Source organism: Mytilus edulis, chromosome 9, assembly GCF_963676685.1.
Source record: "Mytilus edulis chromosome 9, xbMytEdul2.2, whole genome shotgun sequence".
In the NCBI taxonomy this organism is placed as follows: Eukaryota; Metazoa; Mollusca; class Bivalvia; order Mytilida; family Mytilidae; genus Mytilus; species Mytilus edulis.
In genome coordinates, this window is record NC_092352.1 from 45,530,495 (window position 1) to 45,548,044 (window position 17,550).

A 17,550-nucleotide genomic window follows, 5' to 3' on the forward strand; every position below is an offset into this window, starting at 1 on the left:
CAAAGTAAAACTAAAAACTCGTGCATAAAAAGAAATTAAATATTACAAAAACTGAATACGATTGCGGATACAGATACAAGAGATTTAGCATAAAGAACGAACAATCGAACTGACATACTTCCTATCACTATATATTTACTGCTTCTAAAAAGGGAAAAGGATAGGAGTAACAATACATTTTACGAACTTTTTTCGTAAAATGCTACGTGTATTAAACCAGTTCCGAAATATACATCGCTAACTATATAAGACATTAGTCTAATAAAATGCTTTAGATGAAGTTTAATTCGTAGGCATGTTAGCAAAGGTAATCCATTTCTGTTTGCATTGTTTTAATTCAGTAACTAATTCATAAGACGCCAGATGTTTTGAATGGAAAGGTTCATTGTAGAGTGTGTACTTTATATGTTGATGTTCTTATATCATATATAACATTATTGTGACGTTTATTTTCGCTGAACTAGTACACACTTTTTAGGGAGCAGCTGAATCCCGACTCCTGGTGCGGGATTTTATCGCTTTGTTGAAGACCCATTAGTGGCATTGGGCTATTTTCTAATCTTTAGTATAGGGTTGTTGTCTCTTTGACACGTTGCCCGTTTCCATTCTCAATTTTAATAATGTATTTTAATGCTGGTCAAACATTTAAATCGTAACAATTGTACACACCCAATTAAATGTCCTGTATTCATTTAAATAGGATTGAGACAAGAATAACAAACTTATGAGAGGGTTTTTAGCTGTAAGCAGACATGATACTTGGGATTTCAAACTTAAATCAATAAAAACCCTAATCAATACAACCTTACTTTAAAATGTTTTTCAATCAATCTGAAATCAAAACGTCTTGTTCACCTTTTGTCATAAAATAAAGATTGATTTGATAATTACAAATTAAACTATATCTAAATTCCAATCTTACAATTCATAGATAGAAACATATCTGTAGGGCATTTATAGATCTTTACAATCAATATTACTTCACTTCAGATCGGACACGATTAAATCATTGTTTGAAGTTGAACTAGATGTAGATCACAAAGTGACTGAGGAACTGTTAATTCACCCCTCCATGTTCAAATTATCGCTCCCTAAGTCAAAGAATAATCTCCAAAACATAAAGAAGGTTGTAATGAACTAAGACAGCGGAGACACTACACAAAATTATAATAATGCTGAATCAAATTTGAAAAATGATTATGTATATATTCGAATTATACTAACTTAAAATTTTAATTAATCATAGATATAAGCTTGAAAACAGAATATTGACTCGTGTGGTACCAGGATAAGGACATTTTTTTAAAAACAATATAAGTCAGTAAATGGCATATTAAGAAATTTATGAATCAGCTATTTCGAAACAGTAAGATCCAACTAAGGCCGCCAGATGGATCATGGCTATTTTTATGTCCATTTTTTTGTCAATAGTTCCTTACAAGGTTCTGTCGATTAGAAATTAATTTTAAAAATACTTTTATTATGTATCAAATTAAAATTCGATGGGTAGTTTTATTGTCCTGTCAGTAGAGTTCAAGTTAAGTCCGGAAAAATATCGGTATCCGGAATTTGACTTGGGTTTTACTATAATTGTGCATTTCCTGTGTGGGAAAAATAAACAGCATGATACCACTGCAACGTGTACCCCTCTAGACTTCAAATGCAGCCCTTGTCACTACAAAGTAATTATAATTTATTAGTCAAATGCCAGTTTATATTTCCGTAGACAATATAAAACATGCAATTTATACTTGTAACTGATATAAAACTCTGTATGGAGTCCCCCTCTATAAGTACTTGTATGTTGTCATTTATTGCTTTATTATTACATTTTTTACGATGCTACTTTTAAGTTTCTATCTTTATTTATTTGTGTTTCTTCTGTGATGTCACTTAATGGCAAAAAAGTTGACATAATAAATTGGAGTTGGAATATATATGTACCCTTGACAATATGACATAAGATTTTATACATCTTTTTAGCATTATGCATTTGTGTGTTGTGGTGATACTAACTGCTTGAAATTTGAATTTGCATGGAATATAACAAATATTGCATGTCTCTTTAAGTATTTGAGTAATAGTAATGGTCAGTTACAAAACATTCAGGACACTTAATATACACTAGAACACACCCGTATATCGCGGGTCCGTGACTGAATTAAAGTTAACTATGCGCAAGCCTTATTTTAGTATTAGTATTGTCATCTGATAAAGTCATGCTGATTATAAGATACACAGTTTTCTTCTGCTTTCAAATCTTTCTGTTTGAACCCGTCGAACTGGAACTAATCAATTATTGATAATATTAATTATTTGGAAAACAAAAGGTCCTGGAATGGAGTATTTTTTAATCAACAGCATTGTATATTAGTTATAAATATTGAATTCTTTGATTCGCTGTTTTACGTCATGCCCGTTTTCAATTTGAAAACTGTACCCATACGCCTTACTTTAGTCCAGATTTTTAGTATTCGTATTGTTATCTTAGAAAGTCTAACTGATTAAAATACTACAATAGGTAACAATTTGACAATTAAGTAGTGTCAACCCTGTGATTATGACCCGTGTAATACTATATAGCATATTAATCCTGAATACACCGTTTGGTGGTGCGCCTGTTAGATGCGGAACATACAGATAAGGTAATCGGTAACAGGTGGATATACTATTGGTATCGGTATCGGACTCGACCCGGAACTTCTTAATTATTGGCAATATTAATTACCTGGAAAACAAAAGGGCCTGGAGTGGTGTAATTTTTAATCTACACCTTTGTACTATATTAGTTATATATAAAGTTGAATTTTTTGATTCGTCGTTTTTACGTGATGACGGCTGACAAATTGGACCTCGTAATTTTAGTATTATAGATGATACCTTTTTCTGTTAAGTCTTAGGAGTAGCATTGAAATATACATCACATGTACATGTAGAATGCTAATTAAGTTAATTAAATACATACTTTTAAGACTGTCAGACCGTGGTCAATTTTAAAAAATAAATTCTGATGATTAATAAAACCATTTGCCCATTATCTGATAATGTTATGAATGTAATGAGTGAGTTTATATTTGTGCAACTACATGTACATGTACTTTCACTGATACAAAATTTTACCTGTCAAATGTCATCACATTGTGCCTTCCAGATTATAGATTTTAGAAAGTTAAGCAAGGCACTGAAAATGTATGCTATTCTATTTCTCTCAATTTCATTTTAATCTATGGGACACGTTTATATGCATATAAACTTTCTATTGTACAATTAAAAATTTATTATACAAGGCTGACTGTTTTTACCACTTTACCTACTTATTTTAAAAGTAAAATCATGCTTACAATTGGTGCAATTTTGCGGAAAATTTAACTGTTTTCGGATGATTTTGTTGTTTATCTTGATTATAGAGGGGGTCTCATTGGGAAATGTTGGGGGGTTCCGATCCCGGATCCCGCTTACTGTTTTGTCAGATTCCTGTATCCCGCTTACACTATGTACGTAAGCAATTCTCATGTTTTTGTCATTTCCCGGGTACCGCAAGACCTCATTTCCCGTTTTCACGCCACAATAATTTGACTTTCACGTGTCACGCTTACAAAAAATCGGCAATCCCGCGTCACGCTTAGACCCCAATGAAACCCACTATAGAAAACACAAAACAGTTAACATGGTTAATTTTTTCCCCAAAAATGAAAACAGTATACATTGTACAAATGTTGTAAGCATGATAATTTATTTTACTTAATTAAATTGTTTTCTTGACCAAATACCAGAATATCCTACCAGAGAGTGGTAAACATGTCAAAAAAATACAAATTTTAACTTATAAGTCTAAAAGGTATAAACCTCTGGTTCAAAAGTCTTTATAAAATTAAAATAGTCTTATTATCATTTGACAAATATTTGACAGTCATAACAATTGGATGTTAGTAATTCTACCTGTTGTGCAATTTTCATCACAGATTCTCTTTTGAAGAAAAATGTGGCCACCTTATAGAAAATAATTTTATTCTAATTTGGCACTTATTCAGTCCTGTCGGATTTTTATGCAGTTAAGCTGCATTATGCGAGCACCCTAGATTTGTGTTCTACCCAATAAATGCTGAAATACTTGCCATTGTTATTATCTAGCTCGCTACTATGTTATATATAACTAATTGAACACTTGTTTAATACTTTTTATTCTGGATTACAAAAAATATGACCAGAAAAACCTTCAATGATCGTCGATTTATCCAAAAGTTTTGAAGTTACACATAGGAAGTAGTGCTTATTAAGAATCCTTGTGTAGTTCATTATGACTTGTGCTTTTAGCTAAGATGTCAAAGAACAATTGTATGAAATATTTAATCGCCGAAAATCTCTTAAGACAAGTAGTTTAGATTTCCCAAATGGCAAAAGTCGTAGGGATATTGTTTGTCATCAATACGTAGTACAACTACGTCAGTAGTCTATTATATAATAGGTTCAACTGTTCATGCTGTTGGCGGCAATTTCAAATTAGAAAAAGAAATTTTCGTAGCTTTTGAATTTGGAGGCAGGTGTGCAAATTAGCGGTGGTCCGAGGTCCGCGACCTTCCACTTTTGCAAGCAGAATTTCGACCAGGATAGTTGGTTTCTAGCTACGCCCAACGTAGTCACCTTCCACTTGAAAGAAAATAAGAAATTACTTTGCAAACCTTCCATGCAAGTCACCAAAGTCTCCAATTAAACGAGCTAAAAACTTATTTTTATCATTATTATTCATGACAACGATGTTCATTTTGTTCAACCGCTAGCTTTATACAGAAAGTCACCGACAAATGTTGTATAAATTCAAGTAAAATCGTATCTGATTGACCAAAAACAACATTGTAAACACATAACAATGGCGGCCGTGAAGACAAAAGTTTACAATATCGGATCCGATTCCGGAAGCGGATAAGGATAATTCCGGGTTTGGCGATCAATTACAAAATAAATCAAAGCAGGTGAAAAAATAAATCTATGCATGGTAAATGAATATAAACACTAGAATTGTAAACCAAAAGATATACGTAAAAGAAAGAAAATGCAGAAAAATATTTTATACAGAAACTCAAAATTACTTTTTGACAAATTTTAATTTAAAACTCCAATACAACGTGACAGCTGGAAACAGTACGTATATCTAACAATAGACATGTTCATGGTCACAGTCTAAATTTTCTTTATCAGTGATAAATGATGATAATGCATGTGAGATGCTTTTAAAGTGTAAACATATTACTGCAATTTCGAAGGGTTATTTGTTTTTCTCAATTTTGAAGGGTCAATTAAAGTAGCTGAAAGTTTCTTTCTTTATTTTCACAAATAATGCAACTATATTATATATACCTAAATGTAAGTAAATCATATGATATATAGGTGGCATTCTTTGGGCCACTCTACCCCCTCCTGTTTGATATATTGGAAACGGTCGAGCTCCCCACGCCTAAACCATATGAGGAGCAGATCCAGGATTTTAGGTTAGGAGGGGCGCAAACTTAAATTTTCGCTGAGCAGAGCGAGGCTAAAAAAATTTGAGGTAAAATTATCGGAATATTCTTTATTTAGCTGAGAACAACCCATGCTTTGCATATTTAAGGGGGGTGCAAGCCCGCAACCCCCGCCTGAATCCGCCCCTGCATTTTTTCAAGTATAGGACAATATTATAAATAAAATGAAATATAGGGGGGAGTCCCTGGAGTTACCCCACCCCCTCCTGTTTCAGAACTTGGAAACGGTCGAGATCCACACCCCTTAACCATATATATTCATGTTTGTGACTATATGAAAAATCAAATGAAATATAGGAAGAGTCGCTGGGGGTCACCCCACCCTTCCTGTTTTAGAATTTGAAAATGGTCCAGATCCCCACCCTAAACCATATATATTCATGTATGGGACAATATAACAAATCAGATGAAATATAGGGGAGTCCCTTGTGTCACCCTATCCCCTCCTGTTTGAGAATTTGACACCCGTTGAGATCACCACCTCTTAACCATATATTCATGTACGGGACAACATAACAATTCAAATGAAAGATAAGGGGAGTCCCTGAGGTCACTGTACACCCTTCTGTTTGAGAACTTGGAAATGGTCAAGATCTTTACCCCTAAACCATATATACTCATGTATGGGACAATATAACAAATAAAATAAAATATAGGGGAAGTTCCTGTGGTCACCCCAACCCTCCTGTTTGAGAACTTGGAAACGGTTGAAATCCCCACACCAAAACAATATATATTCATGTATGGGCCAATATAACTAATTAAATGAAATATAGGTGGAATCCCTGGGGTCAACCTACCCCTCCTGTTTGAGAACTTGGAAACCAATGAGATCCCCACCCCTAAACCATATATATTCATGTATGGGACAATATAACAATTAAAATGAAATGTAGGGGAAGTCCCTAGGGTCACCCTACCCCCAGTGGTGGATCCAGAAATTTTCATAAGTGGAGGCCCCCTGCCCCCCTAAATCCTCAGCTTACCCCTACCTGTTTGAGAACTTGAAAACCGTTGAGATCCCCCCCCCCCCCCTGAATTATATATATTCATATGTATGGGACAAAATAACAAATCATTTACATTTACTATGGTCAGGTCAGTCAGACCTCACCTTTGATCCCTGTTGTAGTGAACATTTGTCTGATTCGTGTCTCATAACTTTTGTACTATAGAACACAAACTCAGTTTTCTTTCCAGGGAAACCAGTCCATTCATACTATTACATCTTCATACTAAGTCAACTTGAACCTCTAGCAGTCGAATAAAACCAAGGTTAACAACCAAGTAGAACAACTGCAATCATTGGGAACTTGTACCACTGCAGACTCACCATAAACAAATATACATTGATATATGCATTGCTTTTGAAACCTTGATAACATATAAATTATTTGCCTTAATAAATAAATCATTAGATAAACATGAATGTGCTATATATGAATGTTTAATGTTGAGGCAACATTGCCACAGTTTTCATAATTACGGTTGCCTTGGTTTTTGGTTAACTGCCTTCAGCGCTTACAGCGCTTTGATTTTTTTATGTTTTGACAGGATGTTACTTCAAGAAAAAATATGGAGCAAGTAGGTATATATGTAAGTTATCTAGAGTTATCAATAACATCTATGCAAATCAAAGCTATAGCGAGTGTTTTCTTGTGTTTTATTTTTCTCTCTTCATGCTGTTGCTGGCTTGCATTTTAGCTTTTTTAGATCATACCTGTATGAGTGCATGAATAATGTTTACTGCTTAGATCTGCTGAGCAGAGGCAAAGCTGTCTACATATGAACATCAATTATTTTAACATGTTAAAAAAAATACATGGCCTCTAAAACTTAAATTAAGTATAACAGACACTGTTTTTTTAAGAATGAAAACATGACAATTTAAGGGACGACATCAAAAGATTGATGTAAGATAAAAAAATTAATTCAAATAGTTTGGGGGTGGGGGTTGAACTGCTGCAAGATTTGGTTATCCGACATTGATTTTTACATATATCCATATGGGTCAATTGATTTTTCCCAAATTAAGTTAAGAGGGGGGTGAGGGGGTAGGTGAAAAAACTATGTGAATTAAGTTTTTTTATCCTTCATTGAACTTTTGATGTCCCTAAATAAAAGTAAACATTACATAATACATGTAGCATAATCCCGATTGGGAGTCAGGAATGATCTGAAAAAGCAAGCAATGAAAAGAAAAAAATACTGATCCTCCTTTGGGCCTCTGGTTTGATTAGCTTGTTATATATGATGGAACCAGCAGCATACAAAAAAATAAGTAACATTTTAGCAGCTGTATGTTGTGTGTGTGTATTGCAGTTTTTTACCAACTCATTGATGTATACCCTAAATGCTTTTGGATGGTGTTGTTATCTCTTGTAAATGTATCAATATTATTTGTATGTGACAAAAAGATTGGTAGCATATTATTTTCTCCCTGTCCTAGAACTTTTAATTTACTCAAAGGCGGATCCATCCATTTTGAAAATGGACAAAGAGGGGGGGGGGTTCCAACCACATTTCCCCATTGTCCTAAAAAAAAAAAAGGGAATTCCAATCCCTGGACACCCCCTGAATCTGCCACTGTTACTGGTATGTAGAAGGTTTGTACATAAACTTATGGTGCGGTCTGTGCATATCATTTGAATTTTTAATATTTTAAATTATCCAAAAAATTACAGGATATTGAACTTTTTCAGTTTTGGCATGTTTGGTGAAATTATTTATTTATGGTATATGGTTTGTCAGACTTTGCTGAGCTTCCTCTCTCATAGTTTTCAAGTGAGAACTTTAACATAATCATGATAATTCAGCTTAAAGTGCATATTATTTCCAGTTCTTGATTTTCTTAAATTTTCCACTAAAATTTACAGAATGTTGAACTTTGCCAGTTTGTAATTCTTTATAAAATTTATGCAAACAAAGTGCTGGGGTTGTCTGGGTTTCTAGTACAGTTTCAACCTAAATTTTATGCAGATTATTTGTTCATTTATATACTAAAGGTGTGCATATATTAGGGATTAAGATTTTCTTCCAATTTTCCACACTTGAGACATGTAGGATGTTTAACTTTGTGTTATGTCACATGGATGAAAAATCATTACATGATGAAGTGAAAATGTGTTTATATGACCTTATATATCTTTTCATGCAGTAAATGGAATTTCAAATAAGTGTCAGTGCGGTCGCACTTATACCCAAACCATCTGCTAACTAAATATTACATATAATCCATAACAAAATAATTAAGACGATTTGGTATGCTTGCCATTGAGAAAAATAAACACTTGTGACCAAATGATGTTTAAGAAACAATAGGTCATCCTACACAGCCTTCAACAATGGGAAACAGGGTTTGTAAGCTATAAAAGGCCCCTAAATGACAAACGTAAAACAATGGAAATGAGAAAGACAAACTTGATTTATATCTGATTAAATGATACACAAAACAGCGACAAAACCTCAACCACTTATTTAAATAAAAACTCAAAGCACTTTTTTCGCAAATATTTTTTACTAGTTTTTGAAACTATACAAAAATTAAAGTTTTTTAAAAATAGCCATTTCATTTATGACACAAATGGAGCAAAATCTGCTTACTTTTCCAGAGCAACTGAAATAACCTTTGCCTTTTGGTGAGGTTGGTTTAGATCTGCATTATAAAGATGTATATTTGTCACTATGTAATATTTTGTAGTTGTTTGCCATGTCATTTTCAGTTGTTGTTGCCTTGCTTGTGTCGATCCCTCTTTGTTTTATGAATTTGCTTAGACTCCCTTTGATATCGGCCCCTTCTATAAATGCAGAAATTCTTGTGACTTTTTCCTTAAAAAAGTTGAAAATTGCAGTGAAAATTCATCTTTATAGTCTATTTTTAATTCTCTTAGCATTATGTACATGATGTAAACCCGGCAGCATTTACTGAAATTGCAAATATCTTCCAAAATCCAAGAATAAGTGCACACTAGAATTCCTGGATTAATATGCAGTAATGCAACCTTTCTTGACCTAAATTTTATGCTTGAGTGAACTTGAATTTCTAATTTAGGCTACTGAAAATACCTGTCATGCCTGTTGTCTTACCTGTCCCCACATTGTACAGTATTTATGTTCCAGACCATATGAGTATTTGGACCGTACGCGTACGGTCCGGACCGTATACGTATACTCGTACGGTCCGACCATACGCGTACGGTCGGACCGTATGAGTATACGCATACGGTCCAGTACGAGCTGACCATACATGTTATTTAATCATATGGGTTAAATTGAAACAAGCATTTATCACAATCTTTATTTTTAGTTTTATAAATTGTTATTGATAATTTATTACAAATAGATAGATAAAATGAACAAACGAACAATTGAAATTAAGTATTTGTTTAATTTTATATCTGAATCCCATTTTGGTACTCTCGCCCAAGGTGACACAATTCAAGTAACGTAATATTTTTATTTACATTTTCATGTATGCAGTTCATGCATGTTCCTTTGCATTTGCATTTTTTGGTAAAGTTGCTAAATATTCTAAAACAATTGACCTCCCACATTATGTTTACTTACGATATCTTCAATTTCAGTGATCATAATTCAATTAATGTATTACTGATCGACATGCTTCATACAAGAGACTAACAGATTTAATAAGGGTGAATTTAAAAAAAGTTAAAATATAAAGTTTTTGTTTCAATTACAATTGAACTTTTTTAGATTAATTTGATATTTAAATTATGTTGATCTGCTATATGCATTTGTAACCAATAAACTTGACCAACTTTTAAATATTAGTCAGACCGTACGCGTACGGTCCGACCGTATGAGTATTTTGAAAAAGTACGCATACGGTCCAGACCGTACGCGTACGGTCCAAATACTCATACGGTCTGGAACATATATATTGAATAAATTGAAATACCATTGGTTTATTTATAGTTATGCAAATGTATATGCATTATTTCCATAATAAGATTGATGTTTTAATGCAGTTATAACTTTGAAGTGTGATCTCCATATAACAAATGTTTACTCTATAACCACTCAGACGGGGATATTTAACTTTTATTGCCAAGAATGTTTTATTTTTACATTATAAAATGATATTTACTTTTGTTTGTCTGAATTACTGTGGTTAAACTCTTTATTTGTATTATTAGTGTGTTTTTAATATATATCAAAGAATACAACCAAGAATTGTTTTATTTATTAAACTTTTAAGGACTCTCAGTGTATAAATTTCAAAATCAAACTTTTGAGAGTATAAACAAATTTTGAACATATTTAAGGTAATATTTTACTTCCTATATTAGTTGCCTGTTGGTTGTCCATTCTTTTTTTCATTTAAGGTGGTACTAAACCCCTGGACTAAAATTAATTTGGCTTGTTAAATTTTCATAAAATTTTGACAAAATAATTACTTTGACCATTTGACAAAGATATAAAAATTTCAAAAAACATGAAACACACACTTTAATGGAAAATTTTCATTGAATATATAGCAGTTTGACAAACACTTATTTTTGTCATAGAGAAGCTTAATGTTTCAATAAAACTTGATTAAAATGTTCAGCTGACTTTTTCACAGAGTTATCTCCCTGTAGTGTTATGTACCATTTTGACAACTCCTTCTTCCTCATATTTTGTAGAATCATTTTGATGGTGGTGTTCCATTACTTATATTTTGAAGATGCTTTATATGGAGATTAAAAATGAGATATTATTTTTCAAGAAGAACCTAGGATTTCCAACCTTGACCTTGCTGGAGAGTTTTACTTTAATGAGAAATCAGATTGACCAACAAAAGTGACCAGTAATTTTTCAGTAATTGAAATACCTGAACAGTTTACTGTTAATTTTTTCTAAATGTATTTCATAATATAATTAGTATTAAACCAATGCTATACTATGATATTAGTATATGTATTTTGCTTTTGAAATGGATTTTGTCCAACTTTGGACCAAAACTATGTCAATCCCATAACAAATATGAAAATCTGCAAAGATACACCTGATATGTTTTTTTTTCAAGATATTTTTGACTGTATAAATGATTGATTGATTGATTGTTGGTTGCTTAATGTCCAGTGGCAAATATTACATGCATGTTCAGGACAATTGACTGAATGAAACCAATCTGTAATTGTTGAATAAGGACAATAAAACTTTTTTCATCGAATATTCAATCTATAAAGAGATTTAACTGTATTTAAAATTATTCAGCCCCACATGATATCCAAGTTTTGTACTAGAAGACATTAAAAATTCCAGTTGATCTACAAATGAGGTGTGTATAAAACCATGATAGAAAAAATTCATGCAATATATATACATTTTAAAAAATATATTTCATTTCTGAATAGCCTATGAATTAAATGTTGATTAAAACATGATTAAAAATGATGTAAATATACATTAAAAAACAAAATATCTTTTATTATTGACTGTATATATAGCATGAAGTATATTAAAAATGTATGTTTATTTCTCAGTGCTTTTGATGTTTTTTTACCAGTTGTAATAATTACAAGTTGTGATACAGTTTGAACTGATACGTATTTATAGTTATTGGTCCCTGGATACAGTCACAATTTTACTTTATTTTTGGCTGACATTTGTACTTATTTTAATAGATTTGTAATAAAGTTGAAGTGAAACAAAACAAAACATATAATAAAAAGAAAAGAAAAAAAAGGTAATTGAGGAGCCATAATGTAAGAGGGCCTGGATGGGGGTCCTTCATATCTGTATTCTTTATTTTTTAAAGTCATTTTTCTCTATTCTATTTTTATATTTTAGCACCCCATTATACTCTTTTCTTTATATTTTTTGTCCTTTTTTTTCTCCACTATTTTGATTTTTGTCCATTATTCTGTAATTTTTGTCCATTATTCTCTTTTATATAAACTCCTACAAAAGGCCTTCGTGTAACAGTATACTTAAGCATATTAATGAATTTATCGTTTAGCTTGATTTTAATCAACCAATATGGAATATAGACAATTACTAACATGACTAACTAGATAATTAATAGCAATATCTAGAGAACAATATCAGTTTAAATGAACAAATCTATTTCAGAATTGTATACTAGTACATATTTTAAATTGGGAGCTTTTAATTCCCTGGCATATATTATATTTCAGAAATATGCACTTTTGAATGTACAAATAAAATTGAAGTTTCCCCTTCTTTTTGGCCTTATAATCTCCATGAAATATTTGAAAGGCCTTCTAGTTGAAACGTTTCAAATATTTGTTTAGCATTTTAATCATTTTAAACCAAAACCCATATTACTTCGTAATACACCATTTTATAAGCTTATTAATTCTGTAACACACCTACTCCCTTTTTAATACAGCTTTTTAAAAGTTTTGCAACTGTTATTTTTGTTACTAACTTTTGCATTCTATATTTTATTATATAACCTGTTCAATACATTATTTATATTGTTGCAATGTCAGCAGTCTTTATGATGTGTTTTGTTTTCCTAATGTTACTTCTTAAACTAATAAATTGCTGTAAATTCAGAAATTATAGTGTGCATTTATTTTGAAATAATGTTCAAAAATCATGATAGGTTTCGTAGCGGGACAAGCAGAAAAATATTGATTCAAACTAAAGATTTTAGAATGGACAGAATTCAGAATACATGATAACATGACAAAATTCAGATAACATAATAGCATGACAGGATTCAGAATACCAATATTAGATCAGTATTTTGGTTATGATGATGATGTGATAAGTTCCAATAAATGCCACAAAACTGTTTTTGTTTCCATTGATTACCAAATTCATCTTTCTATTCTAAATATAAAGACGGGTTAATCAGAGAAAAAGAAATTTTTTGGAGGGGGGACTTACAGTCAAGTGACCAGAATTATGAAATAGAATGAGTAGATTGGGGAATGAGAGGGTCATGGACATAATTGTATATCATTCAAAAAGAAATTACTATCATTGTCCTCCAAAATGTGAAATGTTTTGCAGCATTTTGATATTTCTTTTACATTGCAAGTACTTTAAAATCTGATTTAACAAATATGGTTCTGTTTGTAGCACTAAGCTCTAATGCTAATGAAAAGATTTGTTTTGAGCCAACACATTGCCTCATTTTCATTTTTACGATAAATAACTCAAAAATTACAAAAATTGAATTTAAGTTTGGGCACATATTAATATAAAAGTGTTTCAACATTTTCTGTGTAAAATAAATACACATGGAATTGATCCTTCATATATTATCCTCCAATGAATCACCGTTCCTACAATAAAATTGAGAATGGAAATGGGGAATGTGTCAAAGAGACAACAACCCGCCCAAATAAAAAACAACAGCAGAGGGTCACCAACAGGTCTTCAATGTAGCGAGAAATTCCCGCACCCGGAGGCGTCCTTCAGCTGGCCCCTAAACAAATATAATTATACTAGTCCAGTGATAATGAACGCCATACTAATTTCCAAATTGTACACAAGAAACTAAAATTAAAATAATACAAGACTAACAAAGGCCAGAGGCTCCTGACTTGGGACAGGCGCAAAAATGCGGCGGGGTTAAACATGTTTGTGAGATCTCAACCCTCCCCCTATACCTCTGTTTACTTTCCATCACTTAATACATATCTGATTCTCGATATATAAAGAAGGCATTGGAGCCTCTTGTTAGGTTCACGACCGGAATTTTCTTCCATGCAGTTAATATCTTTTCAGAATTGTTCATTACTGTATCAGTGAGGTATTGATTCTAAATCCTTGTAAGACAAGAAAAATCATGATGATTCAACTTATTATTTATTGAGAGAAAAAAATAATGGTCGATTTTGAATCATTAATAATGCTTGATTTACTTAGAGAATGAAACATACAGCATGGCTTAATTTCTGTATTAGTTTTCTTAATATGTTTGAGAATGGATTGGCATGGGTTTAGTCAGATTGCTTGAGTACATGCAATCCCGTTTGTACAATATATTGAATGTCCAACTGTATTTATTGTCTTTTGAAGTCAAAATGTGTTTTTTTTTTTACAAATAAGAAGCTAGTGAATCAGATGCATTTGTTACGCATGACATGTTTGGATATTCCTTTTAGAGTCGATAGAAATGTGTGACAAATATTTGACAAAATGAGTTAAAGGATAGACTGCCGTATACCGTAAAAGCATGATTGCTCGATGGCGTTAGTTATTTCTGAAACACCGTGCATTTTGTTGTTGGTAAAGTAATCTATATAGTGATGAACAGTGTCAACACACAGGATTTCTACCAGTCGTCTCTCGTCCTCGCATTTAGGTATTCGTTATTTAGACTTCAAATTTCACTAGGTTGAATTAACCTAGTTATACCTACGTGTTTTGCCGAATGACTGAGACAAATAAAACGTACATCGGTCGCATCTCCTAGCATTTCATTCCTTTTGGGCCAACTGATTTCGAATAATTTTGAAGTGAATGGAGAGTAACAATATTGTCAACCGTGTTCCTCTCCCATACCCATGCTAAAAAGGTGCTCAACGGCTTGACTGTGTGGGATGTATAAATACGCAGCCACGTCCGGTAGGATTGGGAATGTTTAAAATTTACATGACTTTTGTTGGAAGAGTGTCATACTCTCTGCATGTTCCAAAATCGTTACAAAAAGATATTGAGGGTCTGCATCATGTGAATGCATGTACAAGGATTGTTGTAATGTTTTAGTCCTATCAATTAGTATCCCCTTTGCTCATTTTCCGGCGATAGTCGAGTTCCATCCGATGACACTCTATTCCAAAGCTGTCTATAGATTTACATTTTTTGTTTTCCTGCAGAAATGAAATATTCGCCACTATATGTTACGCAAGCAACAATAAATTATTTCATATAATTCCTGCAAAAAATGTGACTTGGCTCTGTATAAAAAAAATACATTAATTGATCGATGTTTTGAGTCCAGCGGGTAATCATTTAACCATATCCAAGATTGATTGATTAGTTGTTGGTTGTGTAACGTCCAGTAGCAAATATTTTATTCCATATCCAAGACGTGAACAAGGTAATGTGATATTCAAGTGTATTCTTCATGTAGAACACGAATATTAACCCTGCGTTAAACTAACAATTACAGCTAGTTTATTGAATAAATGCACATTAACTATGTGCATTTATTCAATAAACTAGCAATGATTCACTAACAATGATTCAGATTGTGTAAACATGCTATTTCACAAGGTAGCTATCTAGATTAAGACGTTTTTCCTACTTGAACTCATTGCTCCAATCTTACTCTCCTGCCGAAAACAATTGTTTCCAGTTTTTTTGGTTGATCGGACAAGGATCGAACCAAAGATTTCATTAAATTTTTGGAAGTCTGAGAGTTAAAATTACTTTTTGACGCTAAGTGAAAACCACAACCCGCGCTTACAGTATTTTCCTATCTTTATATGGTTCGGTCTGAAGTATAGACCTTGATCTCAAGTTAAACGGAATAACACTATTTTCCTGACCTTGCAAGGTCGTGTGACTGTCCAAAGTCAGGATATTCGTCAGAAGATGTCTGTATTATATATTTATGTTTTTGGTTTTTAGGGAAGTATATCTAGTGTCATATTTTATAGTGTATTAAAATTTCCAGGCTAGTTGAGATTTTCAGCTTGACGTTTTGTATAGAAATTTTTCTATATTGTTTCAAACTACATTATTCCATGAGTGTCTCTAGTTTTTTGTGTCGTTGGTTTGCTGTCTCATTGACGAACACTAAATATCTCGTTTTATTTGTATTAATTCATAAATTGTATTTATATTACGAAGCCATGCGAATAGAAAGTTCTGAATATGGCATATACAAACTTGTATACTCGTCTACCGGCAAAAGGCGTGCGAAAGATATTCCGTCCCGCATCCGTCGTCATTCATATGTTATTCTTTTTTCAAATCTTCTCTGAAGCACAATGAAAATCGAAACCAATTTTGACCACACGAATTCTTTGATTGTCATGCAAAAGGTTGGCCTTGTAATTTGTTATATAAACTTGATAACTGACTGGACTTTTCCCGCCGGCAGAAATGCCCATGATGAAAAAGGGGGCAAGTGTTTTGCAATGCAGAATACATATTGATAAATGTAATGTTTCTTGAGATTCAGTTGTAAAACTAAACTTGTATTTTCTACGGAAGGCCTATCCTGTGCCAAGGAACGCTAAAACTTGAAACCTTATTTTAAAAACATTAGAGCTCATGATAGTTATTACTATATTACAGGGGGTATTTAACGATCTTGAATACCCATGAAGGTCTCGCACGGAACTAACTATTATACACACCCTTTTGCCGATTATATGTACAGCAATACAATAGGATCAAGTTCCCGATTGCAATTAAAAAAACAATTCACAGTTTTGTTATCGTGTACAACAGCTTTTGTCTTGAGTTTCCAATTACCATTAAAATACAACAGATTTTGCAATCATGTACGGCATATTTTAACAGTGTTACCTATTGCATCTGCAGTACCGATAGCCAGTTATATAGGTTGTTTTAATTAAGGAATAACATACATGTGTAATATTTTTTCTGCCGCCTATAAAGAAATACAATAAAAAATGTGTTGCTCACTGATGATAACCGGCGTAGTGTGCCTCACATTTTTGTCAAGTCTTAAACTTTAGTCGAAAAAGCGAGACATAGCGATCCTACATTACGTTGTCGACGTAGTAGGCGGCGGCGGCGTCCACAAATATTCACTCGGGTGATTAAAGTTTTTGAAATGTTTAAAATAACTCTTAAACTATCATGGATTTCTACGAAACTTGGACAGACGCTTGTTTAGGATCATTAGCAAGTATCTAAGTAAATTTTGTAAAAATAAAATTCCATTTTTACTTATTTTACTTATAACTGGATTTAGTTTTTTTTTCTGCTGGGAAACATTACGTTCACTCTGTGGTTAAAGTTTTTTGACATTTTAATAACTTTCTTAAACTAACCTGAATTTCTGCAAAAGTTGGTCAGGAGCATGTTTATGATCATAAGCTAGTATCTAGAAGGAAATTTTGTTAAAATT

General features: G+C 32.5%; 1 protein-coding gene across 1 annotated transcript in view; it reads left to right on the forward strand.

The window, feature by feature from the left end:
• Positions 1-1,576: 1,576 nt before the first annotated feature.
• The window catches only part of LOC139488479 (paired box protein Pax-5-like), an 82,644-nt gene continuing 66,670 nt past the window's right edge, over positions 1,577-17,550 (forward strand). The window contains exon 1 of the mRNA XM_071274108.1: positions 1,577-1,682. The gene's annotated coding sequence lies outside the window, so the exon portion shown is untranslated. The remainder of the gene's footprint in view (positions 1,683-17,550) is intronic.